Raw genomic sequence first — 12,083 nt, forward strand, 5'->3', positions numbered from 1 at the left:
CACTGACCTTCTTCAAGCACATTCCTAGGTCTGAAACTGCCCTTGAGCACTTTGGGGATGTAAAAACCCCAGATTACAAATTTGGTGTCCACCCATTTTTCTTTACAGTACGACGTCATGTTTGTGTTGGGTGAAGCAAAGAGAACCAAGACAACATTGTTGGAGGAACTGAAGACGAGATTGAGTATATGACTATTAGACAGGACTAGAATAAACACTGGACTGGTTTTAAATGCTGGAGAGAGCTAACAGAAGACAGATGAAGACTTTGCTTAGATTTTGCTATATGTAAGTATTAATAAACAGCTTGCTGTGTCATGTTTGCTTTGTATGGCTCTGTCAGTAAAGTTACTCGGGTGCAAATTTATAATCATGAATTACTATCATTTCTCCCTCTGATCTGCCTAAATTGTGAATAAGATGGGATTGAAGCTGTGGTTGATTCAAATATAAAACTATTGAAACATGTTTATATACTCTAAGCATTTAGTTTTGTGCTCTGGACCACAACTAGCAGGAAATGCACAATACAATGACAGCAGCGTACTCATCCTTTATCCTCTGCCTCACAGATGAAGCCTCAGTTGGCCACCTCAGTCCCGTTGTACATTTGCAAGAAAACTGATTCTTCTCTTTCTTTGCAAAATTTTATTGGTCAGATGGAGCAAATTTAGTTTTGTTACATGCAAAAATACTTTAAATGCACTGTTATGTTATGTTGATTTATTAATTTTATCAGCAGTTCTTGTGACTCAGTTCAGAAAACATGTTTAAGTATTTTTGGTGTCTTAGCCGTCTTTAGTTCCATGATTCACCCTTGAGGATGAGTGTCTGAAATTCTGAACATGTTCATTCAGTAGCATGCTGCCAGATAATTAATCACACAGTCTATATACTAATCATTTAATTCTTCAGTCATTTTCACCAAATTAAGTCAGATTTGTAGTTTTAATCACACTTCTTTAGAAAAGTATTTGTATTTGTTTGAAGCAGCCAACAACTATATTCGCCTTTCTTGCAACAGTAACCCCGCTTTAGTATCCAATACCCATAACCCCTCATCCACTCATACCCACACACACATCAGCTGTCAGTACACACACACATTCACTGTCCCCATCCCTGCATTTTCATAAATGAAGAAAGACAGCCTTATCCCGGAACCAACACGGAAAACCAATTAAAAAGGAATTAAGAGTGTGCAGGGAGAAATTGGATATGATACCCGACGCCTATTGTAAATGTCAACGTTATTACTGTGTTGTTGTTTCCCATTCCTTTGGCCGCCTTGCCCGTTTTCAGGAGTGACAGTCCATAGCCTGGTGGGCTTAATGAAGCCGTCTCAGCAGCCAAGGTCCTGGTATGTAAGGTGAAGAGTGCGGCTTATCCTCTTCGACATGCAGCTCTCATTAAGATCAGTTTTGCTGGATGAATACACCATCCCCTCTTCTCTGTTTCTGTCCTCAAGCAAATGTCCGTTAAACTTATTTATCATAGTTGTCCTGCTGCTATGCGAATGGCTATGGTGCTGCAGGTTTATCTAATTGTGTTTACAGCTCGGATGACATCACAGGAGACCAGAGATGATTTCAGTAAATGGGCTAAACAAACAACCAGAAAACTGCCTTTTCACACCTGAAAATATTTTGGTCCATTTAAAGAATGCTGGTAGATGTGCGCACATCTCACAGAAGAGGATTATGAACTGCTATTAATAGGTTTCAGTATTCATATATGAAATGAAAAAGAATGGGCTTGTTCATTAGTTTTCTGAAGCGATTAAAGAGATAGATGGGGATCTCTTCCAGACAGTCCAGGTTATTCAGATGACAAGAAGTCATCTACAATTAGAGGTCTGCTGACAAAAACAGATTATTTTTTTGTTCTTCTTTTGTTGATTTGTAAAACAATTAAAGTAAACATAACAAGAAGATAAACGTCATTTTTGGCAACAGGTCCCATGTTAGAAATCAAAGTCGAAGGTATTCAGTGTATTGACAAGAGACACTTCAGCGTCAGAACCCACAACTATTCTACTTATTCAATACATCACCTTTGTCAAAATAATTCAACTTTTGATATAATTTTAGCTAAATGAATCGCTGCAACCCATAGAAAAAGCTTTTCTGATGGAATGAAATCAGCATTTACTCAGTCAAAGAGAAATGACTCAGAGTGTGAAGACGGTGAAAAGCAGTTTCAGTTTCCAGTCGGTGCCTGCTAACTGCTGTCTCCATCACTGAAAACATGAAAACTCTTTCTGATAGCAGAGAATCAAAGGCATTACACTGAGATCTGGTACATCCAAGGTGAATGTGGCTGTCTGTTTAGCTGTGATATACCAGTGTCCTGTTTTTATCAAACTTTAATGTCCCCAAAGGACTTCTATTTTCCACCTTGTAGCTTTGGATTGAGAGAATTGTCATTCTTTTGGGTTATGCCTGTCTTGAGATTTCTCTGAAAACATCCAAGAAGAGGTTTGTTGCTGTGTTTTCAGCCTTCTGCTTTAAATTCTTGCAGACATTCGCTTAGTGCAGCCACAGTCTGCTGCCGTTGGCCTCTGAGCTCCACTGGAGCGATTCGGGGTTTAAGTGGCTTCCTCAAGGGCACCACAGAGTTGTTTGTTGAGAGAGCTGAGGATGCATCTTATTCATTTTTTCCCACCTAGATATCCCCAGGATTATCTGTCCTGCAATCTCACAAAGGTGATTCTGTTCAAAAAGACTAATTCCTTACCATTTCTGTAATTATGACACATCTAACCTGACCAACTAGGAGTGTGTGAGCTCAGGCACACACGTTTCTTAGCCTCCTTTGTTCTCACTCTTCTATCTCAGTCTGTCTTGTGTGTTCTACTTCATCCCACCGTATAATGGAAGTGGATGACAGCCTCATCTGAAGTCGAGAGATGAAAGACATAATTTACAAGTTGGTGTCTGCGCTCCCTCTGTGTGCTTTCTTCACAAACTTTTCACATGCACACATACACACACACACACACACACACACACACACACACACACACACACACACACACACACACACGCACACACACACACACACACACACACACACACACACACACACACACACACACACACACATTGCATACAGCAGTGGACTACAGTGTCATTGATATTACAAAGAAATTATATGTACCTTGTGGAGTTACATGAATTATACATATTATATATATAATTTACTTTAATCTTGTTGCATGCAGGATGACGTGTTAGTAAATAAATCTTAAACCAGCTTTCATCTGTCATTTTGAAACGGCCAAACTAGCACATGCTCTAGGTGTGCATCACTAGGTAACAGCTCAAGATGGTGCATGCTGATTCCATCTTTAGAGTCCATGCTTTCACAAGTATGCGTTTCTAAATTTATAGCACTCTGCTGCGTCCATTTACAGCACATTCACTCAGGGTTGTTTTACAGATGACATTTAGCTTTTTAGTTCACCAAGAAAGGTCTTCATTCTCTAAATGGCAAGGTAGTATATTAAAAAGTTAGATAAATCTATACCATTACATTGAAATGGTTATATAATACAAAAGGTTTTTATGGGTCAAGAAATTCTATAATCCCCCATTAATTTTCAAGTTTCGTTCCCAGACAAACAGTATATTTGTATGTTTAGCAGTCACTGTAGGGACATAGATACAGCATGCTGTTAACACACAGGTTCTTAACTTTGACTTTTTTTAGCAGTTAAATGCAAGCACAACTAGTCTTTGAGTTATCATACTGTGGAGACCTAAAACTGAGATATAAACATGTCCCATTTAAAAAGAGAACTCACCTAATTTCGGACATCGGAGATCGGATGATGTCTCAAGGAGATATAGCTGTTTAAATTATCTAGGGGGCGCAGTGGAGTCACACTCCAATATAATCCTATTGGGCTCTTTAGATGTTAACAAAGGTCATTCTTATCGAGGTTGGTGCAAATCGGATGATGCATGTGAGATTTAGAACCGAACGTATGCAAACGGCGAGGGATTGGAATTTGCCATTTTGCCACGCCCACACTATTTTGTAGGTCCTGACAAGACGCACAGGTGTGCTGAGTTTCATGATTGTCTGTGAAAGCATGGCTTGGGGCTGATGTTTTTAGATGTTCTAGGGGGCGCTGTGGACTAATTAGGCCACGCCCATCAAATATTGGACTGCACACCTGTTGGGGGGCGGATTAGGATCGTTCCCAGTGAGTTTGGTGCATCTCGGCTCAAAACTGTAGAATTTAGAGCCAAACGTATGGTAACGGCGTGATGTCTGACTTCACCAAGCCGCCAGAGCCACACCTTCAACTGAAAACTGTTGGTGCTTTAAAGCAAGTGTGACCAACTTGTTATCTGTATTCTGACACAAGATCATGTTGATTAGGTGAAGTTGGCCAGAGATGGAGCTTTCCAAGTAAAAAAAGTGACTTCCTGTTCTGAGGGGGCGGGGCTTAGATGACGTCAGCATATGACCACTTAGGATCGTCATGCATCCAACATGGATGACTCATACCAAGTTTGGTACAGATTTAACTTTTTACGTGAAAGTTATAACGTTTCGTTTACACTGGCGAGTACGCCAAGTTCGCCGCTTGGCCAAGCCCCCTAAACATGCTCAAAAACTCAAGATTTCTGATAACTTTTGTTCCCCCATCCCTTAACTGCATACCGACCAAAGATGAAGTCCGTAGCTCAAAATCCCTAGGGCGTGAACATTTTTCTACGAGGTGTGTAAATATGAAAAATGGCCAAAATTTGCCCTTTGACCCAAAATGGCCGCCTCCTTGTACATTTTAGAGCATACCCCCAAGAGACTTTTGTTCTTGATTTGAGGCGATCTACATACATACCGAGTTTCAGATCTCTACGACGTACGGTTCGGGCTATCTCACGTTAGGTGGCGCTGTAGAGCAGTGTGGCGACGCCCACTTTCGATTCCATTAAAAACATGTGATTTCACGCGGGGGACAATTTTGGGTAAAGTTTGGTGAGTTTTCGAATACGTTCAGGCCCCGCCATTTGCGATTCCGGGCGGAGAAGAAAAAGAAGCCGGAAAAATAAAAATAGTGAAATCCTGCAGATACAATAGGCCTTCGCAGCGCTTAGCTGATGAAAAATGCATTGTGGGTAATCTAACCATATTTAAAAAAAAAAATTTGTTCTGTTTTCCATCAGTTTAGACCCTTTTTTTAAAGACAAAAACGGCCACTGTAGGGTCTAATGCTCTAAATGTGCAAACCTGAAACTCGTTAGGACTCCTCAGATTTAAGTTTATGTGAACGAACACTTAATTCAACATCTGCATGCATAAAGAAATACCAGTTCCTTCCTCATCTGGACCTGAATGGGAAAAAAAAAAAAAAGTTTAGAAAGAATTTGTGAAGCGTTACAAATGTAACAAAATACAAAACAAGTCAGATCTACTTTGCAGTTCTTACTATTGATACAAAGATAAAAATTGGAAGAAGGTAAAATTTTCTTTCAGGATTACATAGAACAAACGTCACCTTTTAGCTTTTTCCTTAGTTTCTGCAACTTGACATCGATTCTGTGAGACAGTCTTTTTCTTCCAATTACAAGAGACATAACCTGCCAGGCCTCATTGTGTTGCTGTAATTTCTGCTCCTTTTCTCTGCATCCTACTGTACCCACCGGCGTGCACCAACACCATTACAGGTTAGAGTACAACCTGTGCTGGCGTCAACCCTCTGCACCTTGTCTTGATGCCCTTGAGCAGTAATTGGTCGAATCCCCCCAGAATCTGACTTGAGGGCACAGAAATCCTCGGCTCCCCAATCAGCCGACTGTCAATCACTCTGCCAACTAAACTAAAGCCAGGGATAACTAACAGGCTGAGATTGGAATTTAGAGTTAGTGAGACATAAATCTTTCCGGCAAGTTTGTGCTTGGCAAGGTAGCACCTTTACAGGCGGAGCTATCACCAAATTGGATGAGAGGAGTTCTTCCAACATGCTAGTTGGGGAGAGGCCCAACATCTAATCTATCTTTCACAGCAGGAAAGAATGTGAAATGTTCTCCGTTTCAAATATGTAAAAGTGACAAAACCAAGAAAGCATGAGTGAACACAAGCTCTGATTCCCATACAAACACAAGGATTTAGATATGAATCTGTGTCTTACTATTGTTTTTGTAACTAAAAGAAAAAAAGCTTTTTCTTTTCTCTTCAAATTGGGAGTTTCCCCTTGAGGACATCAACAGAAGAGCCTTGTGGCAAGAAAAAAAAAAGGAATCCTGTAAGGCTCACACTGGATCCCCATAACCCTCAGAAGAATGCCTGTGGAAATGCAATTTTAATCATGACTCTAAATCTGCACTGGATCCATGAGCCACTGACCCTACCTCCTGACCTTCCTGCGGGTGGAGGAAGGCTGTAACAAAGCAGCTCAAGGATCAATATGGAATTAAATGATTCACAAGTCATATTGCCGCTGCTCGTCGATCACACAGGAAGGATGGCAGCTGAAAGTAATCCCATGCAATGGTGATTAATGCAGCAAAATGATAATCTGCAGCAACACAATCCCTCTTAGTCCTCTTGGGGACACTCGCTGCTTATTATAAAGTAAACAATTGTATCTTCAGTGTATGTTGAGGATTTGCTGTGTATTCATGTCCAGCAACAAGCATCATCAAAGGGCAGACTCTGGACACGGGAGGCCGTATGAAATGATCTAAATTAAAAGTTGTGTCTATGTTTTAATAGTATTATAAAATTCGATCAGGAAAACTCTTCTCTCTTCTCATTTTGTCACATGAAAGCTTCAATTCGAACCCAAACTGTAATTTTTCAAAGCTATATTGTTGTCTAAACCAACCAGTGCCTGAGAGTGAAGGGTCCAAAACAAAAGTGAGATGTCTGATAATAATGGTCCCTTAGTGGGATAAAATCCTGAGTGAAAGTCCAGCAGCTGAATTATACCAACACTTCCACCTGTGAACATGGGCTGCTTGGCTGTGTTAATACTTGTTAACACTGAACACGGGAGGAAGTGCACTGATTATCCAGATCTGTGGCAGTGATAATAACTGATAACAGTCATTTGAAGGGCTTATAACATTTGAAACAGCAAGTACAGCCTAATTTAGACAAGGGCCTTTTCTACATTGAATAGATGGATTGAAGACAAAATATCACGACCACCTTCTGGTTGTGTGTAGGTCATAACCCTAACTGTTTCCTCTTTAACAATTTGCATTTAATGTTGATATTTAAGCGTGCATTTTTGAGAGGAGTTCATTTTTGATGAGGTTTTTTGTCGCTTCAAAATGTATGTTTGTAATTATGACCAACAGCTGTTTAGGAACACAATCAAGGGGAATAGACTGGGGTAGGTAAAGCTCAAGGGGCCCAAATATATTTGGCAGGAAGAAGGACCTAAATATCAGCTCTCCCCCGGATGATGTCAGTGAATCATGTTGGTGCAGTACTTTGGCTTCATTTTTGTACAGAAGGAGGAAGTGGTGACTCAACGTGCATCATTATGAACAGTAGATATTGTTAGGTATTTGCGCGTGATGCTGGGTAGAAGTTAGTCCTACACATTTAATGTCAATCACTCCAAATGATGCTTCCTCTGAAAACCAAAATTGTTGTTACCATGCTAAAAGTTAGTGGATCACCAAAGTTGCTAAGATTAATGAGCCCAGGGACATTATTCTGTAAAGAATTTATTGGATATCCATCAAGAAGAATGATGGGCTTACTACCAGACAGGCCCACAATGCCAACCCAAGCTGGTGGCGTTGCAAAAATATTAAAGCAGAATGTTTTTTAATGCCTGTAAATGTTGTGCATAATGTTATTCCAGCATTCGAGGAGGTTTATACCATCTCTCCTGGCATCGTGCAGCAAAACCATGCTGAGCAACACTCGCATTAAAATTCAGATTGATCAACTCTCTCCCATAATTCATTTCAGCTCTGTTGGGAGCATTGTCGCAAAAGACAAGTGGCCATCTATTTGTTTGATGAGCATGATAATTATTTCAGCCATATGCCGAGGCTTTCCATTGCACCTGATCTGAGCAGAGATGGACCTGAGCCGAAGATGCTGTTTGCGGCTGACAAACCACTTTTATTGACACTTTTTTTTTTTTGATTATTTGCTTCTTTATCTCTCACTATTTTTTTTCTATCTGTCTTATCTTGGCTATTCCTTCAACGGCCCCCCCACTCGCAGTTTCCTTTCTCACCCCCAACCCCCACCCCCATCCCGTTCACTTGATTATGTCGAGCCAGAGTCGGGGAAAGTGTCACTATGGAAACAGGGGCAGAGGCAGCGGAGGGCTGTCTGCGGAAGCGAGGGGGAAAGAGACGAAGAGAGAAAAGACGGAGAGCCGGCCAGTGCTGAGGAATCCAGGAGTGGTCATTCAAAGCAAATCTTATGTTAAAAGGGGGCACCTTACTGTGCTTGCTATAAGTGCCTCCTTTTTTCAGTGTTTCTCGGATCACTCTCTGAGCAGTTTTACTTTCTCCTCACAATCAGCAAACTGCATTCTGAATTATAACCCTAAAAAGCCTTCACTGTACTTCATACCTTTTTTCTTTTACATCTCCTCTTTATTTTGGCACCTTTTCAATGAAGGAAATTTAAACTTACTTTACTTCAATTCCAAAGCCAAACTAAAAAAAAAAAAGAAATTTTTTTCTCGTTGCTGCCTTTCAAATGTGTTCAGTTTTTTACCTTTTCTTTTAATTCGCTCCACATAACACTAAATTAAACATCTTTGAGTTTTTAGTTTGTTGATTGCAATGAAAAACAGCTTTTTGAATATCTCCAGTTGGCAATAGGTGAATTAGAGCTGCCTTTAATAAGAACGGCATTTCATATAAAGAACAATTAGCCACTTTAGCACGGTATCTAACAGACTTTATGCTTTCCAAACAGTAAAGTGCAAAAAGAAAAACAACCTTTGCTGATGAGTTTTCCTTTCATTCTAGAAACACAGCCAATACTAAGCTGAAAGTAATGACAAAAGCCCTGATTTTCTTTGTCACCCTTGAGTTTGAGGAGTAGGGTGGTGCAGAAGAGAGGAAAGACAGGAGAGAGCAGGTTAAAAAGGGGAGGAGTAGAAAAGGAGGGAAAAAGAGGAGGAGGGATGCATGATAGTGAGAGGGGCTGAGACAGCAGAGCGCACCAGAGGCAGGGAGGAGGCAGCGAAGGAGCAGCTCTCCTCCTGAGTCTCCATCCTGGAGAAGACGGAAGACAGAGAGACGACAACTGTCCCACCTCACCAGTCCTGAAGATGACCACTGTGAGGTACGTTCCCTCTGCCTGTTTTCTTTTGTTCCTCGCTTTGTTTCATCTTCATGAAGACCGTGGGGCAGTTGCAGTCAAGCGCTGGGGTTCTTAAGTACAGTGTCTTTTTCAGCAGCAGGTTGCCCTGTTTGTGTATGTGTGGGTAGGACATGTGTGTGAGACCAGACGGAGGAAAATGGGCTCCAATTCATCAAAATGTCAGGAGCAGTTGTGCTGAGACGCTGTTTCTTTGACATTTGAAGACTGATAACTTTCCCTACAATCATAGTCTCAGCACACTGTGACCTGATGTCAGGAAGGACAGTAACAAGAGTTAGTCTGTTCACAAACTTGACATTGTGAAGGTGTAAGTATTTTTTTCCTGTTTTCATCCTCCATCTGACAAATAACTGATCGAAAATCACAAAAAGAGCTTATTGAATTGATTTCTTCCCCGCATTTGTTCAAACTAAATTGATCTTACTCCAGTCTGCTTGCTAATGCATCACAGCTTTGAAACAGCCACATTAATAATTTTCAATTTGCATCATTCCCAGAAGCAAAAGTGATAAATTAGAATGTGACTATAATTCCAAACCACGTTATATCAAATGAACTCTCTCTGCAGCTAACAGGCTGGTTCTCTGACCCGAGCTTCCCTGAGTATCTGTCAGCCACTCTCTTCATTAGTGCCATTAAGGCCGGTTTAATGTTATCACACACATTGGCGGTATTGATCGGCTAGCCTATTCCCACAGGGGTGATAGCTGAGACAAGCTCCTGGTCTTCATTTTTAACTGTGAAACAGATCCCATTTCAGGGAAGACTCATTGAATGCGATATTGCCGGGACTGTCTTTGTGCAGATGTCATGATGTCATGCTACCCTCTCTTTTCTGGCTGCACTCAAGAAAGTGTTTAACAATGCCGAGTGGAGGTGTCCTGTAATAACAAAGTGGTGTTCATTTGGAGATTCAGTGGGATGACTCCAGACCCTTTGTCTTTTAAGGCTTGTGGAGCAAACAGAGTGTGATAGGAGCCAGTGCCTGACTCAGTGATGAAGCAGGAATTGTTCCAGATGTTTATGTAGTCTGATGTCATTTCATTTTGGCTGCTTTAACCCTTGAAAGCAAATTCTACAGCATGAGGAGGGACAACCCATTTTAACACATCACCGTTTACCATTTGTGTTGTTTTAAACTAAATATTACTGGTTTAGGCTACTAATTCTCTAATTATTAATATTCATGCAGCCTCAAAGCAGCAAATAGCAGCTCTTTACCGAGCTTTTTCCAGCTTTATTCCAGCTTGCTGTAGAATATAGTGGCAGAAAAAGAACCTCAGTATTAATTTTCACCTGGTAACATTATGTTCTCCATGTAATCTCTGCTACGGTGGCGTTTATTTACTTATGTCCAGTCTGAAAAATTGAGGGACGGAATGTTTTTTTTATATAATACCTGTTGAAAAGACTGTAAAGCTTGAGATTATCCCCCAACATAAATTCTGTTCTCATGAGAGAGTACTGTCATCATTGATTGATTAATCTGTTAGTGTAAAAATGTACGAAACTAATAAAAAGAAATGTCTGTTTAAGGTGTCAATCCCTGAAACCTAAAGATGATCAGTTTATTACATCAATTGAGTGAATAAATTATCAGAATTAAAGCTTATTAATTTTCTGTTGCTCAACTAATCGATTAATCTACACTTGCTGTGAAATCAAAATGTATTACAGTACATGCCATAAAGTGGTTATGAGAGTGACGGCCCAGGCTGCGCTGAGTATTGTGTTACAGTAGATGCATGTATTCATGTGCCCGTGGGCTGCATCTGTGTATGTGTGGACATGCGGATGGATGGCATAAAAATATATATATATATATATATATATATATATATATATATATATATATATATATATATATATATGGAGATCAATGCAAGCAGCTGTTCTCTCTACACTTCAAACGCTGCTCTGTTGTTGGCGCAGCAACGCACCGACAGGCCTCGCGCAACGGGATCAAAGGCTAATGAGACAGCCATTGCACAAACGCACCCGGCAGACCCATGAATATTGATACGGCTCAGGAGAGAGATGGAGGCGAGAGGGTGTCTTCATTCACTCGACAACAGATTAAGGGGGGGGGGCTGCTGCCGCTGTGTGTCGGAGGGACTTTGGGGTTTAAAACGAGCCAGAATATGCGGTCAAGAGCTGAACAGGTTCATGACAGATCTCATTGAGACCAGAAGAAGGTGTTTAAAATGTCAGTGTAGCTCTATTTGTATTTTATACTGGAGCCGCTGTCGCTGCCACTGTAACTTACATCAGTGTTACACCACAGTAAAACGATGTGTCCAAACTCCTACAGTTGTTAGTTTCTGCCTTTTTGTCAAGCAATTATGGTCTATAGAAGAGAGTCTCTAAAGGATAGAACAAGTTTACAGATGTAAGACAGATCAAACATTTCCTTTTTCTCTTTACCTTAAAATAGAAAAAAGAAAGCTTCAGTGCTGCAGTGGATGTCCCAGATGTGCTGATTCTTTATCACGAACACGGGATCCTTGCTTTTGCCACAAGACATACCACAGAGCTGAGTTTTGTGCAATCTCTTCAAGAAGAAATGTTCCCCACAAAATACCGCATTATCTCTCACTGCAGGGTTGTTGTTTTGTCTCGCAGTTAACCTCCTGAGTGTCCTCACTTAGTTTCTCTCAGAGAACTACAGCAACATGACTTGTTAAGATTAGCTCCATCTCTTATATTATCTATCTAAACATTGTCGAGCATCCTCTGCCTCAGGCTATGTTTGCAAAAAC

At 40.7% G+C, this 12,083-nt stretch overlaps 1 long non-coding RNA gene across 1 annotated transcript in view; it reads left to right on the plus strand.

Annotated features, from left to right (window-relative positions):
• The first annotated feature begins 9,187 nt into the window (after window positions 1–9,187).
• The window catches only part of LOC142385763 (uncharacterized), a 46,549-nt gene continuing 43,653 nt past the window's right edge, over window positions 9,188–12,083 (plus strand). The window contains exon 1 of the long non-coding RNA XR_012770226.1: window positions 9,188–9,285. This is a non-coding gene — a long non-coding RNA (uncharacterized LOC142385763). The remainder of the gene's footprint in view (window positions 9,286–12,083) is intronic.

This window comes from Odontesthes bonariensis, chromosome 8 (genome assembly GCF_027942865.1).
Source record: "Odontesthes bonariensis isolate fOdoBon6 chromosome 8, fOdoBon6.hap1, whole genome shotgun sequence".
NCBI lineage: Eukaryota > Metazoa > Chordata > Actinopteri > Atheriniformes > Atherinopsidae > Odontesthes > Odontesthes bonariensis.